Genomic DNA, 19,834 nt, shown 5'->3' on the forward strand with positions numbered 1-19,834 from the left:
TTTTCAAACGATTTGGATATTTCTTTCATTTGGTTTTTCCAGACGATTTTGGATATTTTTGAAGTATCTTTTGCTGTTTTTAAAAATACTTGACATAAACCTTAAAGTTCGATTTAACTGTTTTATTTTTTTCTCTTTACAGGCCTGCAAATTTTTTTTCTGTGATGTATGTTTATCAATAAATAGATCTAACTATGCATTACTAATGTATTTTAAAAGACAAAAAACTAATTTAAAAATTATATATCTCTTAATGTGGCTTTTGTTAGAATGAAAAAAAATATACATTTATTTCTTCCTATCAGACGATTGCCATTCCTGAACTAGAAATTAACAGCCGTTATCGTCCAGGGAGAGAGAATGCCCCTCCTCTGTAGTCATACGTACGATTGACATTAAACGCAGGTGTGCATATTTCCGTGCAACGTACGTGTTCTGACAAATGTTCCATAATCCAAAGTTAGTAAACTCACTTGTCACGGAAACAGTGATTCTCATCATTCGAGCAATAGAACATTTGTTACGAAGTCATATCGAATAAAATATCACCAAAGAAAGTAAGTATACATCAATTTATAGTAAATTGGTTTCATATCGGCTTATATATTGAGATTTCTTAAAACGATTGTTCACCTGCTTAAGTTATATGCACTATTTTAAGATCCGTAGAGTCCGTAGTTGAAATTTTTGACTTCAGACAGTTCTAAGACTCGATATCGACGTAAACACTGGTAAAATTTTCACAAAATTCCAAACATTTATGCTAAGTAGATGCTAATTTCGAGTTATATATTTTTATTTTTTAATGTGCGATTGCAATTAAATGTATTTTTATTTATAACTAGTAAAATAACCGTTTTTCGCCTTGAGTAAAAGAATAAATTAATCACTACTAAACTTGATCCGGCACAAAACTGAAAATTATATACCGTCACAATTAATAAAGGGGAAATAATTTTCTTTTCTTATATTTTTTCAGCACCTCAGGCTTTACGTTATTACAACAAGCACAACACATTTTTGAAAGTTCATACCATCAACAAATAACTAAATAAAAAGGATTAACAGTGCTCAGAATCGTTTGGCGCAATGTTGTTGCTCGTGGGGAGCTCATAATTTTCAAAATTTATCATAATCAAGCAATTTTCTCGGGTACTTACCATTTTAAAGGGTCGTAAAAACCTTATCCTTCGTACCTATATTAAAACTGCACAGTATTGATTCAGTTTTGGTATCAGAAATACTAATATAACTCTTTGTACCAGTATCAGTGAATTTGTTCATATTAAAACTGCACCACTCACCATAAAACCAGTAGTGCCTATTACCAAAATTAATTAAGCATCATTGGCGACAATAATAGCAACAAGATTTTTCACGTATCTCTTAAAGGAGTTAATCCCATATTTCTCCATTAATTTTGCTCTTTTGTAAAAAATTATTATTTTTTATTTTAATTAGTATGAATTACCAAAATTTATTAACTATCATTGGTGTCAATAATGGCATAGAGATTTTTTACGGCTCTCCTAAATGAATAAGAGCCTTTTCTTCATTAAGTTTGCCATTTAGTTCAAAGTTTGTTTTTCGAAGTTAAATTGGTATATTACTAATACGAAGTTAATTAATATATAAATATTAATGTATTAATTTAATTTGGAAGTTGGTGAAAATAAGATAAATAATTTCTCAAGCAGAATGCAGCGAAACATAGATTTAGCCTTTTGTTTTTTTTTTATTACTATTATTATTTATTTTTCAAAACTTTAGTCTTTGTGATTCACATCACAATAACTACATGTAAAGATATGTCGAAGCAAAAATCTTAATTAAAATCAGAGTTGCAAAATTTTTTTAAAAACAAAACTATGTTTGAGCCACTAATAAATTAATTGAAAGTAAAATTGAAAAAATTTAAATATAAAAAAAACTCAATATAAAAAATTAAAATAATAAAAAATTATTTACTCAACATATTATGTTTCTCGTTGAATTTTAAAAAATGCTTATTTCACAATTTTCTAATAAAATGTTCTACACAATTATATTTTGATTAATAACTTTTACTTTTTTAAATTTGAAATTTTTAGACATTAAGTATAGTAGTAAATTTATAATGTAGAATAATAATAAATGCGTAGAAAAGATAAGCATAGGACGCATCACTTTTGGAAGACATGGAAGAGAGGGTGTGATGGTTCATTTTATGTGAGAAAGATTGAATTATTTTCACTTTCTAAATCGTCTAGGAAAATTAGGAGCAGAATTTCAGTTGAAGTTTATGCAAGTCGGAATGGAGTCAAACGGGAAATTTCTTGCGCTATAATAGGACGATAAAAACTGCTTGTATCGATCAAAAAATGATTAAAATTTGTGATGTCATCCAACACAGAGTTCTAGTTAAAATTTCAGTGCTCAAGTTAATCGGAATTTTGATCAAAGAAAAATAGCCTTTTGGAGATAGTACTGCTATTCCTTTAGTGGTTAGGAAACGATTTAAATTTGCATTATCAGGCAGAGAGCTCCAGTAAATGGTTTGAGTGTTCTGACTAGTCTGAAAGTAATTGCAATTTCAATTGAAAGATTCCACCCTGATACTTACCAAAGAGAGTTAACATTTTATAAAGTGAATTTTTAAAAGTCTATACCCCTCCTTCTTATAATTTCTACTGCCATCAGATGATAATTTCAGAAAGCAGCATTGGGGAGCTATTTTCTCTTGTGCGTTATGCGTTCGTTAACTTGATCATTTCTTCTCTAGTTTATTTATAACTATAGAAACACAGAATGTATGAATTTGGTCATTTATACACGCTAGAATTCAAATTTGTGGCAAATTCTTAAAATTTTAAAAATCCCATCCATTTTCCCACAAAAAAAAATGGTCTTAACCCTTTGATATGGGACACCGGTGTGTCTTTTTCTGACTCACTAATTACGAGCAAAAAATATATTTCGGTAATTTTTAATTATAAAAAACAGTCTTACAGTTAACAAAAAAAAATTGTTAGATTATCGGAATTATATTTGTACTAAAATATAAAATTTAAATAAGGTAAATTGTAAAGAAATTTTTTTCTTCATTCATATTTAAAGATGTATCAATAGTTGGTTTCGGGAATTGAAGAAAATTCTGTGACAAGTAACTGTTTCTCTAAGATCTAAATAACTACAAATAGGTACAAATTTGAAAAATTATTGTTTGGAAGCGAGCAGTGTTTCAAAGATTTCACCATTAACGCAGAAAAAGACGCCAGTGTTTCATGCTGTATTTCACAACCATAGATTATTAAAATGCTAAATATAACATTTTTCATTTATACTACTGCGGCGCAACTACCACTACGAAAATTAAACATCAATTCACTGGTATATAAGACATGCTAACTTGATTCAATCATGAGGTACTTTTTGATAGATGACGGTTTGCATTGTCGATAATTCCCCACTCCCATATTGGTGACCCGGACGTGATTTGAACCCACAGTAACGCCCACTTCAATCTGGTAACGCCTACTTCGTTGGATGGTCCACATTGAACAGTTGACTTGTTACTTGTGACTGTGACATTATCCACCTCCTCACGCTGTTGCTACTCAGTCTCGTCTCGATTAAACACAACGTCTGCCTGCATACACTCGACTGCTAATGGCAGCACAGGAGCGACTACGACTGTGAAGTTAAGACACCTCTCACATTCAGCACTCAAAAAAATCCGGTGATCTTAAAACCAGCTCTTCCGGTCTTTCACAAGTACAGCAACTAGTGGTATCCGTTCATCGAATTCTATCCCTGATAAAATTCTGGTAGGGAAGTATTGTGGTGTAACTACCACTACGAAAATTAAACATCAATTCACTGGTATATAAAACATGCTAACTTGATTTAATCATGAGGTACCTTTTGATAGATGACGGTTGGCATGGTCGATAACTCAGCCCCCCCTCGCCCACACACTACGAAACTCAGAGGCGCGGCAGCCCATAGAAGGCCAAGGCTTACTGTGCCCATCTCAGTTTTCTTGGCTTTGGACTCTGGGGTGCAGGAGCAGATGCTCCTGGTTGGGTGGTCAACGGAACGCGGAATCCCCAGTATTTAGTCCCCAAGAATGCTTGGTACTTATTTTATCGACCCAATAAAGGAGTGAAAGGCGGAATCAACCTTGCCCGGTCCGAGGATCGGGCCCAGGACCCGTGGTACGGAGCATCATTTATTATTTATTTTGACCTAAATTAATATATATTAATGAAAAAAAAATGAAAAATATGTTTAAAAATTCTGCGTCAAAAGGTTAAAAGTCAAATCAGTTGCAAGTAATAAGCTAAATGAATTTCTTTATATACATCAATCTTAATCCCAAAACTATTTTAGCGTAACATTACTAGAAAAAAAATTCACCCTGTGAAAGGTTAATAAAATGTAGCAATATGTGATTGTTCGTTTTTTTTTTAAAGTTCGAACTTACTGTTAATTTTCAGAGGTTGGCTTCTTCTTTAATCTCATATTTTTAATAAAAATATGCAAAAATGTTTTCATCATTTAATCTGCCTAACAATCAATGTTCGTTCAAAAACCACTCACGGAAAACAAGTGAACTAACTTATAATGACTACTTCACTGAAATATAAACGTGATTTTAGTGATTTATCATCCAAAACATGACGGCATAAAAGAACGATCTTGTTCACGTGATAGGGTCGAGAAATAATTTATAAAAATGTCAGTACTTACTTTGTAATCATTCTATTATGGCATTATAAAATCTGTCAATCGAATCTAAGTAAGTACTTTATTCTGTATTTATGAGGACTCGTTAGTACAAGAAAACTAAGTGTAAAATACGTGTATAATAGTTTTTGGTGTTTTATAATAAAATAATTATTATTTTTAGTATTACCTTTTTTCAAATTAATTGAGAAGCGAATTTTAAGAATGAAATATTTCCATTTTGTGNATAACTTTTATTTTTTTTAAATCTGAAATTTTTAGACATTAAGTATAGTAGTAAATTTATAATGTAGAATAACAATAAATGCCTAGAAAATATATGCACAGGACGCATCACTTTTGAAAGACGTGGAAAAGAGGATGTGAGGGTTCATTTTATGTGATAAAAATTGAATTATTTTGATTTTTTAAATCCTCTTGAAAAATTTGGGGCAGAATTTCAGTTGAAGTTTACACAAGTCGGAATGGAGTCAAACGAGAAATTTCTTGCGCGATAACAGGACGATAAAAACTGCTTGTATTGATCAAAAAATGATTAAAATCTGTGACGTCATCCAACACAGAGTTCTAGTTAAAATTTGAGTGCTCAAGTTAATCGGAATTTTGATCAAAGAAAAATAGCCTTTTGGAGATAGTATTGCTATTCCTATAGTGGTTAGGAAATGATTTAAATGTGCATTATCAGACAGAGAGCTCCAGTAAAGATTTGAGTGTTCTGACTAGTCTGAAAGTAATTGCAATTTCGATTGAAAGATTCCACCCTAATACTTACCAAAGAGAGTTAACATTTTATAAAGTGAATTTTTAAAAGTCTTCTTTCTTATAATTTCTATTGCCATCAGTTGATAATTTCAGAAAGCAACAGTGGCGAGCTATTTTCTCTTGTGCGTTATGCGTTCGTTAACTTGATCATTTCTCATCTAGTTTATTTATAACTATATAAACGCAGAATGTACGCACTAGAATTCAAGTTTACGGCAAATTCTTAAAATTTTAAGAATCCCATCCACCTTCCCACCAAAAAAAAAAATGGTCTTAACCCTTTGATATAGAACATCGGTGTGTCTTAAATATACTTTTTTTGACTCACTAATTACCAGCAAAAAAAATTTTTTTTTTCAATTATAAAAAGCAGTCTTACAGTTAATAAAAAACAATCTGTTAGATTATAGGAATTATATTTGTACTAAAATATAAAATTTAAACAAGGTAAATTGTAAAGAAATTTTTTTTTCATTCATATTTAAAAATGTATCAATAATTGGTTTTGGGAATTGAAGAAAATTCTGTGACGAATAACTGTTTCTCTTAGATCTAAATAACTATAAATAGGTATAAATTTGAAAAATTATTGTTTGGAAGTGAGCGGTGTTTCAAAGATTTCACCATTAACTCAGAAAAAGAAGCTGGTGTTTCCTGCTGTATTTCACAACCATAAATTATTAAAATGCTAAGTATAAAATTTTTAATTTATACTACTAAACTCAGAGGCGTGCTAGCCCATAGATGGTCAAGGCTTACTGTGCCCATCTCAGTTTTCTTGACTTTGGACACTGGGATGCAGGAGCAGATGCTCCTGCATCTGCTCCTGGGCAACGGAATGGTGGGTGGGCAACGGAACGCGGAATCCCCAGTGTTTTGTCCCCAAGAATGCTTGGCACTTATTTTATCGACCCACTAAAGGGGTGAAAGGCGGAATCAACCTTGCCCGGTTCGAGGATCGGGCACAGGACTTGTGGCACGGGGAGTCATTTATCATTTATTTTGACCTAAATTAATATAGAGTAATGTAAAAATATGAAAAATATGTTTAAAAATTTTGGGTCAAAAGGTTAAAAGTCAAATCAGTTGCAGTTAATAAGCTAAATGAATTTCCTTATATACATCAATATTAATCCCGAAACTGTTTTAACGTAACATTACTAGAAAAAAAATTCACCCTATGAAAGGATAATAAAATGTAACAATATGTAATTTTTTGTTTTTTTAAAAGTTCCAACTTACTATTAATTTTCAGAGGTTGGCTTTTTCCTTAATCTGTGCAAATTTTTAATATAAATACGCAAAAATGTTTTCATCATTTAATCTGCCTAACAATCAATGTTCGTTCAAAAATCATTCACGGAAAACAAGTGCACTAACTTATAATGACTACTTCACTGAAATATAAACGTGATTTTAGTGATTTATCATCCAAAACATGACGGCATAAAAGAACGATCTTGTTCACGTGATAGGGTCGAGAAATAATTTATAAAAATGTCAGTACTTACTTTGTAATCATTCTATTATGGCATTATAAAATCTGTCAATCGAATCCAAGTAAGTACTTTATTCTGTATTTATGAGGACTCGTTAGTACAAGAAAACTAAGTGTAAAATACGTGTATAATAGTTTTTGGTGTTTTATAATAAAATAATTATTATTTTTAGTATTACCTTTTTTCAAATTAATTGAGAAGCGAATTTTAAGAATGAAATATTTCCATTTTGTGTTGTCCTTAGAATTTGTGAAAAGACGCAGAAAAAAATTTTTTTTTGAGTGATATTTAAATAGAAAGATAAGTTTATGGAGAATTTTTTTTTTTTTAAGAAAACAGAAACTACTTTTTTGAAGCGTTATTACTGAGAATCTATTCGTCCGATTTTATTCTAAGTTTTGATTATTTTCTTAAAAATTAGACATTTTAAAATAATATAAAACAATTCAAATTTATTTGATTATTATTAAATTAAATAATAGAAGATAATGAAGTTCTAAACATTTATTTAAAACTATCTTATTATTTAAAAAAAAAAGTTATTGCAACTCTAAAAAGGTGAAGTTATTATGCTAAGCATATGATTTAAATCAGATTTAATTGCATAGTTTTGACGTCATGTGTGTGTTTCGAACCTGATTGGCATCTCTGAATCAACAAATGATATTATTTTGTTGCGATGACGTCACTTGCAGGTATCCAATAGTGGGAGTTTTTGATTCGTTTAACCCCTCGAGAATCGAGCTTCAAGTAATGAACAAAATACGATGTTGAGAATGTTTTGCAAGAGAAATTAATTAAATTTAATTAAAGTTTTGAAATTAATTTTAATTTTTAACAAAGATGACAAGAGATTTTTTCCTTTTCTGTTGCATAAGACTTTTTTAATATATCTTTGATACTTTATATAGCTGATTACAAATTTTCAAACAGTTTTTTTCTCTATAAGCCGCAGTTTTTTAATGACAGTTTCATTTTTTTGCTGAAATCTGCATGTTGAAAAACGTTACATAAAACAGGGTGTCGTACAAATGCTGCAATAAACTTTTAGGAGAGTTAGTACACATCATCAGTATTAAAATTGCGCATGAACCCATGCCTGGAAATGTTGTCATACGCTTCTAGGGGCACCTCCCCATTATGAACAGTTTCTTCATGTGCTCCTGAACAGGCCTCAAAATAGAAGCGTCACGTTTCGTGGCATGGGTTCTTAGGCAATTTTAATTCTGATGATGTGCTATTAACCTAAATCTTTATAACATTGAAGTGGGATTTTGAAATGGTGGAATGCCAATGATCATGAGTAGAAAGAGGGAACAAACCCCAATCATTAGTTGTTCGCAGGAATAATAACAATTAGACACCTGCAAGAGACGTCGCGTGTGAGAAAATCGGAGCATTTGTTTATGCCACGATTCAACAGTCAATCAGGTTCGTCATACATACATCATTTGTAGGTATCCAATTAAATATGATCCGAAAATGTATTTGCCGTGGTAATAAATTAAGCCTAACAGCTGTAACGTTAACACGCCATGCGCAGCCACGTGATTTGGCAAGGCGCAACCATTTGATTTTATCCGTATCCTTCTTCTCGAGTTGCGAGTACCCTAATGATAAAAATTGAAATGCATGTAATATTAATATTTACATACAAAATTGAATCGAAGGCTCAAAGGCTATTTACAATAAATACAAGAAATTTTTGATGTCTTAAAAAGAACGCAGCACTCAATGAAATGCCACCATTGTCCTAATTTTCAGGTCTACATTTGAATTTTCAAATGGAAAGATATTAAATTTGGCAACATCACATTTTGGAGATTTTTCAATGAAATTCGAGTTTAACTTGGCAATTGAGTAGATCTGTGCGTAGGTCTCTGTGGGCTTGTGTTAGACTAATTCACCAGTTAGCTTGGTGATTTTTTACAGAATATTTTTTTTAACTTCCAGTTAATTTTTCGAATTCAATTAAAGTTAGAGAAATGTGAGCCCACGCTAGTGAAGTATTTGTGACGTTGCTCTTGATCACTAAAGACGTACAAGAGTCTTTTAACATCTTATTAACAGCTCTCGTCTGTTCCAACTTATTTTAAAGCTTTAAGTCTGGAGGATTCAGGGAGTTAGAGTGCTCGACTCAGGTCTGAAATCTGGTTCTGGCCTATTAATTCGCATACTGATCCTAGGGCGCATCGACTACAATCATAGTGAGAAATATATCCAGTCTTAGACGGATCATAGGCTTGATTCCCCTTCCCCTTAACGTCGGGCTAACAAGTAATATTTTAGTGCTTTTCTTCTTTATGCAACACGAATTTGGGTTAGTTTCAAAGAGTTTTTCCAATACTTGATTCTGAAGTTCCCTTGTTCTTTGGGTTGGGTTCAAAATTAGAAGGCTGAGGAACTAATTATTCACAGCCGTTATGCCAATGCGAATCAGTTAATCAGTACCAAAGATAAAGTAAAATGACAAAACTCTCACGTATTTACAATAAACTCCTATCAATATTTTTTTAAAACAATCTAATTTTTCCAAACTCCATTGGCATTAAATTTTACCGAGAAGCGAATGCAAAGATGTAGGCATTAACAATAACTGCCGAGTTTAGCTTTCATAAACAAATGAACTCGTGGCCTTTCAGCGACTAATATATCATATAGATATTAAAAATGCCTGATTGGCCATCAAAGGCTGAAAACAAACTAGAAAGACTAGAGGGAGAGGTTGCCCAGGTATTTGGGTGTTTCTCTCTAACTATCGATTAGAATGATACAAAAAGAAAAGACTGTTATCGGGGACGATTTATAAGACTTTTAAAGTTTCCTTTAAACTAATCCCTACCTCAGAATCAAAGTCACAGTTAATTGATTCGGTGGTTGAAGGGTGTGCCCTACTACGTACAGGCCAACACCCTTGCAGTCGCGTGCACCTTTCGTGACGTCATAGGAAACGCCCTTCCTCAAGGGACAATCCTCCCCACCCCCCTTATGTCTTTTTTATCCTTTCTGGATGCATTATTTTGTCCACTTGTTTAATAGAAAATACCGGTCAGTCTCATTTCGATATTTAACAGGTATCTCGGGAAGTAACCGTTAAAGAGCTGTAATCAGAGTTCATGTTTGGCGAAGGTTGGACAAGAGATTTGGTGTGACTGGGTCATCAGTGAAGAGTGGTTGGGAATACCAGATACTACAACTGCAAGACGCACGTGGTTTGTTGTTATTCCCCAAGGAGTGCTTGAGCAGGTAACTTTTCTGATTGATGTTGCCGGATTTTTTTGGGAAAGATAAATTGTTAGTTGTTTTGTAGATCTGTCAGCTATAAAGATTAACATCAATTTATATGAAAGAAACGCTTCATGATGCAGCTTAAATTTTGTTTTGATTATAGCTTTTCCTATATAAAAATTAATAAATGGACAAACATTGGTTTAAAAATTTAGAAAAACGTTAAATCTCTATTCACTTTTCCAATTGCTCTTTCCGAAAAATTAACATGGAACATTAATTTTTAGCATATAAGTATTTTTTTTGATGGTAGTATTATATGATTATCATTTGGTCTGATTCAAATACAGCAATAAAAAGTTTATGAAAAGCAGCAATAAATTCTTAATTTACATATTTTGTTACAAACCTACAATAATTTGTTATGATATGATACAGTGGTTCCGTGGAAGGGACACAAGGGTTACGAGGGTCAAGACATTTTTAATCAGTTGCAATTTTCGAAACCTGTCATTAAATTTATACATAATTAATTATTCATTTAACATTTCCACTATTTTTACGAGATTATTTTATTAAAATGCTTATGAAGAAAGAAAAGTAAAATTTAAAACATTTATTTTCTATGAATAGTGAAAAAAATATGAATTTATAAAAAATTATGTCAGTATTTCACATAAAATAAAAATAACAATAACGAAGTATGTTGCTCTGATAGCTATTCTCGACATTTATTTTTTAAATTTTTAGTTCTTATTTCAACTAAAACCATCTTTCAGCTGATTCTTTTTCAGTTTATGCGCACACTAAAATCAAATTATAAACTGGACTACATGCCGGTTCAGACCTATAAATTCAACCAAATTTTAAGACTAGTAATAACAAAACGGTATGATGAAAAAATTTTATACTTGTTACATTCATAAGAGGTTTCCAAAAAAAATTAATAAAATTTCAATCATCAAATACTTTCAAAATAATTAATAGTCCTTCTTTGTACAATATATTTGCTATTGCTAATAGAATTTATTTGGGATTCCATAACCGAAAAAAAATTGGATACTGTTGATCTAATACGGTCCACATTAAAGTATCCAAATCAAAAGTACAAAAAAAGTTATTGCAAAATAAAAGATTTAAAAAATTATGTTACGTAACGAATCTACATCAACGTTGCATTTATTGTCCGAGAACTGCTTAAGAGGATATACTTTAAGTTACAGATTAACAAAAGCTGTTTCTTCTTAAAAATATTTTTAAAGATATAAGTATTAATGGGTACAGCTCACGAGTTAAAAACATATACTTAAAACTATGGTTTTAAAACAGTAATAATTTAATAGATGATTTCAACATTCTTAATAATTTCAAGATTCTTTCTTTATCCTGGTGGAATTTGAGTGTAAGTTATTAGTTCGATAATTCTTAAGGATTTCAAAATTTTCTTCCTAAGTAAGAATATTAGAAAAAATTTGATATAAATTCCCTTTAAAATTTTACTTATTTAGGACGTATAACCCCCTGATCGCTTTGCTCCCCAATTACAGGATTGTTTTACAGTCACATTTGTTTCTGGTTACGAAACAGAAATTCCTTAAAAAAAAACATTTTTCCCCCCCATTTACATGCTAGTAGGGGGTTCTCGCCCCTCTGTTGATTAGCAACCCTTTTTATTTCTTGGTGAAAAAAAGCAAACAGATTTATGTATCCAAATTTTTAAATCGCTAAATATTTTACTTTATTAACACAGATTTGGAGCCACAGACTTAGTCTTCGATTCTTTTAAGTTAAACTAAAATCTAAACACTTTGTTCGGTTACCTATGTAACTTTAATTACAATTATTATTATTTTATTTTTTTAAAAATTTAATTATTTAATTTTTGGACACAATAATAGCTTGTTAACTTTTTTTTCGCTAAAAGGATTATTTAACAATAGAGTGAGAAATTAATTCCTAGTATTTATGTGCAATTTCATTATAATTTTTTAGCAAGTAAATTGCGCATGTTGAATAATAACGATTTTACACTAATTTTATAATAAATACGACTCATTAAAAAATAAATATTTTTTACCAAACAATGATTGTAAAACGGTAATAGATTACTATATAATGTTGCTCATTCAGAAAATCATAATCATTGAACTATCACTGAAATATCATTGAACTAGTTTATAATTCAATAAAAGAGCATCACTTTTAATTTTAGGACTTTGATTTTGAATAAGCATATTACGATTAAATACGCTCAATATGAATATTATAAAAGCTAAAAATAATTTCAAGATTTTTGTAATCAAAATACAGTAGAATTAAAACATTAATCAATAAGGGATAAATATAAATCATTTACCATAAATTCCATTACAATTGTTTTTAAATTTTTTGTTAATGTTTGCTGATATTCTTTGTTGATTAAGGATCCAGTTATATGATTTTTTTCCTAATAAGAATGCGCCAGCAACAATCAAACATCATTTTAGCCATTATCTCTTTATGTTTTTATTGGGGGCTATGCCCCCTGTTCGCTGCAGCTCGCCAACCCCGATAATTGCTTCACAATAACTGTTTCTAAGCATAAAACAATTTTTTCTACCGAAGTTGAAATTATTCACTTAAAATACATGTACCAAAAAGAATTCTGTTTACTATTGCTTGTGCCCCCACTTCCAAATATTTCACTTATCTATTAAGATCTGTAAGTGAACATATATTATTTTTCTAATAAATCATTTTTAATATAACAGTTAAAATTAAAAGTATATTTTTATAAAAAAATTCTTATAACGCTCACCAATTTGACAGATGTATTAAATACAATTTTTGCATGCTTCCCATTTTCCATAAAGCTGGTCGTTAAGTTCTAAACCATTTCACAAATCTTTTTAACTGTAATTTATAATTGCATATTGATGTAATTTGCACACAAAAAAATAACAGTTGTAAGACGGATAATAAGATCAGACACTGATTTAAGTAACTTTATCTTAAAATGTAGGTGGAATTACCTTTCAATAATAATTATAAAAAAACATTTCTCTTAGTTTTAAACTCTTAATTTAGAAAACAATCAAAATTTTTAAAACGTAATAATTTTTGTACCTTTAAGTTAGAGGTACAAAAATATTCATCGGAAAGCAATACCTTTACGACTTTTATTAATTTTATGCTGATGACAACCAAAAATAATGTGGGAAAACTGAATCCTACCCTGCCCAATGAAAATTCTTCGCCCAATTCCGCCCAATAAAAATTCTTCGAAATCAGTAGAAAACTGTGTTAGACTGTTATGTTTATGTGTATAAAAATTATTTATTATGCAAAAAGTATGTTGATTGTGTCATTTTATTTAGGAATAATATTTTAAAGCCCGAATTTTCGAATAAACTTTATAAAAAATATCGCGTTTTAGGCATAGTTCAATAAATTTTTAATGGAGTAAATATCTAATCTAATATCATCAAGTAAATAATGAATTTTTAAAGTATAATATTTTACTTCTAAACTGTCAAAGGCAGGTTCTGCAGTATGTAAAAAAAGAATTATTTCCGAAATATTTTCTAAAAATAATTCGTATGTTGCACGAAAACATGCCATTTTCCTGGGCAATTATTTTCATCCCTGTTTATTTTTCGTTTAAGTGTTAAAGGCTGTTTAATGCTTGCAAATCCCACTATAAATGTTGCTAAATGGATATTTAAAAAAAAACTATTCTGAGGATATTAAGTTTAAATTTTTATTTGAAACTGTTGCGATTTTTCCCCTGAGAATAAAAAGCGTTCAAATTTACCAAACATTTATTTAACAACTTCTATGAATTCAAGTTCAAATTATTGTAAATTACTATGAAAATTTTTTGTTACTGTTTATTATAATTTTAATAGAAATTACATGAAAAAGATTCCTCCCTTATAAGTCTTTTCTTTTGTTCATGCCTATATAATCACTTTACTAAAGTTTTCAATGAGTGCAATCGACTTAGTGATACAAAAAATATTGAGATTGGTAAAAAGTACAATTGATTTAGCGATACATTTATAGGACGGGAACGTCCTTGGAATATTGGCAATTTCTTTTTGTCCGAAGAGCCAAATAAATGACAGCAGGTATGAAGGTGTTCCTGATTACATTGCTATACATGGCTCCAAAGATATAGAATTAGATGTAAAAATGCTTTTAATTGCATGGCCTGGTGAAGATATTCTTGATATTGCCATGAGACATGATTGCTTTTAATCTGCAATCATGACAAATTATTCCAAAGTCTACGTTGTTCCTCAAAGTTAATGTGAACTTTTTTTTTCGTGGTGATCCCCATTAGGGAAAGTATTAATTGTAACGGGGTACTTGCAAGTAACGTCATCGTTGGTAAATCGTAGCATTTGTCGGTTCAGAAGCCAATAAGGTTATGACACACATGCGTTAAGGTTATGACACACATGGTTATGACATGCGTAAGGTTATGACACACAAGGTTATGACACACATGCGGGTTTCCAGTTACATCTGATTTAGATCACATGATTAGGCATTAGGCTTTATTGAGGGGAATTAATAGACTGTGTCAACCTTCATCTATCAAGGGGTACCTCTTGAAAGATTCAAGTTAATATGTCTTATACATACTAGTGAATTGGTACTTAACATTTATAGTTTTAGTTACACCACATTACTCCCTTCCAAAATTTAAACTGTGATAGAATTCGATGAACAAATACCGCTAATTGATTTATGCTGGGTTTTTTTATTATTTATTTTTACATGTATATAATTTTCTCATTATATTTTTTCTTCATTTTTGTTTAATTTATATCATTTCTCTCATTACTATTTTGTTCTTCATTTTTTTTGTTTATTAACTGGGAGACTTCACCGAATTTTTTTTAATTTATTTTTTTACATTTTTTTTTGGGTGCTATATTTAAAGCAAATCAACTGTTTAATGTGGACTATTCATCGATATTGGCGAATTCATTTCACGTACGCAGGTCACCATTGAGGGGAATTAATCGACCATATCAGTGTTTCCCAAAGTGTGGTACGCGTAACCCCAGGGGTACTGGAACAGTTTAGCAGGGGTACGCGTTTTTATGCGAAATATCTTGCAGCAAACGAAAATTTCAAGACATTTTATTTAAAAACAAAGCTAGCCATGAAAATTTACGATTACGTATTTTTCTTTTGGCTATTTTTTCAGAGTGAACAGTTAATAACTAAAATATATTAATAAAAATAAACATATTTTTTAAAAAATACATTCATTTTTTTATAAGTGGTACACAACTCTACGAAAAATTTAGAAAGGGTACACAAAAGTCTAAGTTTGGGAAACACTGGACTATATCAACCCTCATCTATCAAAAGGTACATCTTGTTAGAATCAAGTTAACATGTGTTATATACTAGTGAATTGGTATTTAATATTTATAGTGGTAGTTACACCACATTATTATATTACTGTTTCTCGAATTGCAACTACCCAACTGCAGAAAATAAGGAATAGGACCCCCAATAAAGTTATCAGCAGTATTATTACGTTAAATCTACAAGCGAGCTAAAGCATAAATTAATTTTTTCACATACGCATGTGGACAAAAGAATGAATATTTTTTCGTTTAAATTTTGCCACACAAATACCAAAACAACCTATGCTAATTCAAGTTCAAATTATTATATACTATGCAAAAAATCTGTTACCGCCGTTTATTATGGTTTTAAAAGCAATTTCATGGAAAATATATCTCCCCAATCCCTCTATTCTGTAGTTTATGCCTCTCTGACAGCTTTACAAAGATTGGGCTTCTTAATTGGTTTAGCTATAAACATATGGAATGGAAGCGTATTTAGAATACTTGATAACTTTTTACTGCCAGAAGCGCCAAATAGATGGATGCAGTCTTTAAATGGATTATTCGGAGAAAGCTCAGCGCCTTGTAAAGGTATTCTTGACATTGCCACAAGACGTAGTTGCTTTCATTCTGCATTCATAACTGATGATTTTGAAGTCTACGATGTCGCCAAATCTCTATCAAATTCAAGTCGATGGATATACCTTTTAATAATTAGAGGCAGTCAGGTTTTGGCACATCTCTTATTTCAACTGAATCTATGTTTTATTTTTGTTTCATGGGTTATGATATTTCTGGCCATACTCTTCAAACTTCTGAGGCTGTACGGGTGCAATCGGCCATGGGAGGAAATTGTAAAATTTTTTCGCCAAATAATTCTGAAGACAAGACCACATCGTGAAAAAGTGTTTTATGTTATCAGTCTGGTTTTTGGAATGATTCTCGCTTCGATTTTAATGTGCGTTTTCTCTCTGCAATCATCATATAACAAATCAAAAGCTTGTAGTTCAGCAACGTGCTTATACTGCAGCTGGCGGCTATGGCACACAATTTTTAAAGAATATACGACTATAAATAGTCTGACGGTAATATCTAATTTGCTTTGTAATGTCTCGAAGTTCTTAACTGTTTTGGAACTGACATGTTTTATTTATAGTGCATCACTACTTTTCATTTGCTTGGCTTTTTATATGCTATTTGTTGATGCTTACACCTGTGTGAGTGATACCTCCAAAGCATTAATCCAATATTTTTCCAGAAATGAAAATAAAATTGGCTGACGAAGTTTATATGCAGACTATGTTATCTTTAAACTAATAACTAATAATCAATGTTTGCAATTTTTTTTTAAAAAATCCAATAAATAATTATTAATTTTCCTAAATTGTCTATATTTTTTGATTTTTCTAATTTGTTCTGTGGCACAATTAGATTAAGTAATGATCTGACAAATATTACGATGATAAAACGGTAATTTCAAACTATTCAAATGTTAATATAGGTTCGAAAATATGCATATAAAAAACATTAATTTAAAAAATATATATTAATATCATACGTTGAGAAAATTTTCCCCAAGTTTTAAGTCAGTTGGAATAAAATTGTTAAAAGAAGAAAATAATAACCAAAAATAAAGTTTGAATAAAGTACTTTTTGATCATAGTATGAAAAAGGAAAAATAAAAGATAATATGATTTTTTTTCTCCATTTTTTTCTTTCAAATATACATACAATTTAATTATAAAAGTTAAGTAAAATATGTCTGTACTTGAAATTTTCAGTTTCCTCATATCACATCTTTAAACTTACAAAATAAATAATAATCTGTTAAGCTACACATTCCTCTTCAATCTAAAAATAAAATGAAGACCCGGTTCAGGCGTTCCAAATTGGGGCGGTTTCATTGCAGACGGTGGCAGAAAAAAGAATTCACTTAGTATTCTCGTTCAAGTGGCGGTTTCATATTTGATGAAACAGACTAATTGGGTTTTGAAATAAATTTCAAAATATAATTAAAACAATAAATGCTAAATAAATACTATGTAACATAGTATTTTATATTTATATATTCTTTCATTTTTTTTGTAGTTGAGACAAGATTTTATTTTTAAATTTAGTTCTTAACGAGTAGTTATAGACATGCTTGATTAAAAACGTTATGAGCTTTCTGCTTAATCAAGTGATAGTCTATTAATTATTGCGCAGTAATTTGATTTGATAGACCAATCTGCCCCAGTACCTCCTATGTTAAAGGCTTTAATCGAACCAATTTCCCCATTTTTAAAATCGAAGAGAAAGAAATTTAGTTATAGATATAGGTCCCAAAAAAGATGTAATTCCAACAATTGCTTTTAGACAAGGATTCAATTTATATTATGAGGTAGGTATTATTAGTTGAAGTCCTTAAGCTACAGGCCAGAAAAATTTATGAAATATGTTCAAAATATTTTTAAAATTAATTCAGACTGATATTTTGAAAAAAATAGATTAAATTTTTTGAATGAAAATTGTGAAACGATCTAATTCTTAGATCTGCATTTTTAATCTCTCCAATAATTAATAGGAATTTTGCGCAAAATTGGAGAATATTTTAATTCATTCAATGTTGTTGTTGATTGAAATTTGTTACGAAATTTTTCTGGTTTCAAATAGAAAAAAATTATACTAGTTGTTTGTCAATAAATTATATAAACTTAAAGTTATGCTTGACTTTTTTTTCAACTTCCCGTTTGTGTTTACTTAGTATTTTGTCTGCTCTTTTTTGCTATTTTAGATCTTTTATAACTCCAAAACCTTTGGCGCTAGCATTCTGAAATTCGCACACAGATTACGAGGGGCAATTTTTGGCCCAGATCAGAAAAATTATTCCGTTTGAACAAAATGCTTGAAAAATGATTTTTTGCGATCAGTTTAACATTAGCCTTTGTTATAAATAAAAGTGTAAACGATTCTCTTTAAGATTTTATGAATGCTTAATTATTTTTTACAAGTTCAGTCATCAACTTGAACGGCATGTGGATTGGTGCTACATAACCGATTGCCATCTTTAAAGTTATCTGAATTTTATGCAGATTTTAATTTTCTGGAGAAAAAAAAATTCAATTGCAATTTTTGCAAAATTGCAAAAATGCAATTTTTTTTCAAAGCCTTAATGAATTCTAAAACGAAAAAAAATTAATGTAATTTTTTTTTAAGAGCAACAATTTTTCTAAGATTTCTAAGAATTAATGTTAAAATGCTAAGGTTAATGTTAAAATGTGTTGCAAATTTTTATAAAGCTTTTAAAGACATTCGATGAAAAGTCGTTGGTTTTTGAATAACAATAATAAATCTCAATAAACTGCCAACTTTTCATCTGCTTTCTTTAAAAAAAAATTATAAGAAATTCTCGCAACACATTTGAAGATAAACTTTATATAAAATGAACATACTACCTGTATAATTAGCCAACACTAGATAAACTCGATTTTTATAAGTTACACGCAATATTTTATTTATAACTTTTTCGTGCTAAGCTACAGAAAAATTTTTGTGTTTTAAATTTTTTCTTATTAATTATTATATTTAAGAAATTGGTTTAAATATTTGTTTTATCTCTTAGTTCAATTGTATAATTCTTTGAAACTAATTATGAGTATTTAATTTCTATAATTTTTTGATTGTGCCATTATTATTTACTTCCAACAGTTCTAGCAGCAAAAAAAATTATAAATATCAATCATTCCCTACAAAATTGGTCAATTTCTATATTTCCGAAAGTTTTTAGCATTTAAAAAATTATTAAAAATCTCTTTAATTCCAAAAAGAGTATTAACTCTTTATTCGCTATATTAAGTTTTTTAAATGAGCAAGTCTATTTATGTTTAAAACGTCAGCAATATCTTAATTTCAATGTAATAATATTAAAAATGTCCTTTAAAAAATGTAATCAAGCAAAATGGATCTTTTTCTCGTCTTCCTACCACTTTGCTTTCAAGAAATCACAACTTAATATCAAATTCAATTACTTAGCTTATATGCATTACCCTACAGTTATGGAAGAAATACTTTTAGTTTTTGGCATTTTTTCAAATTTCTCAAGAAATACTTACAAAATTATTTTATATAACCTTAAAGGCGTTTAGATCATGTAATTTCTTATACGTATCATAAAGTTTAAGGGCTTTCAGATGTCTGAGGGAACGACAATAAATTACGAATGAAAGAAAAAAATTTTTTGAACACCTTAGACCAAGAAATGTATCAATATGCTTGTAATTTGCATTA

The 19,834-nt window shown here is 29.9% G+C and overlaps 1 protein-coding gene and 1 long non-coding RNA gene across 3 annotated transcripts in view; one reads left to right on the plus strand and one right to left on the minus strand.

Annotated features, from left to right (window-relative positions):
• The window catches only part of LOC107437698 (uncharacterized), a 63,611-nt gene that overhangs the window by 32,954 nt on the left and 10,823 nt on the right, over window positions 1–19,834 (minus strand). The gene's annotated exons all lie outside the window — the stretch shown is intronic.
• LOC139426690 (uncharacterized) lies at window positions 310–17,107 on the plus strand. Its single transcript, XR_011637914.1, has 3 exons — window positions 310–557; window positions 10,064–10,235; window positions 16,725–17,107. It is a non-coding gene; the product is annotated as an uncharacterized lncRNA (long non-coding RNA).

Source organism: Parasteatoda tepidariorum, chromosome 10 (assembly GCF_043381705.1).
Source record: "Parasteatoda tepidariorum isolate YZ-2023 chromosome 10, CAS_Ptep_4.0, whole genome shotgun sequence".
Taxonomy (NCBI): Eukaryota; Metazoa; Arthropoda; class Arachnida; order Araneae; family Theridiidae; genus Parasteatoda; species Parasteatoda tepidariorum.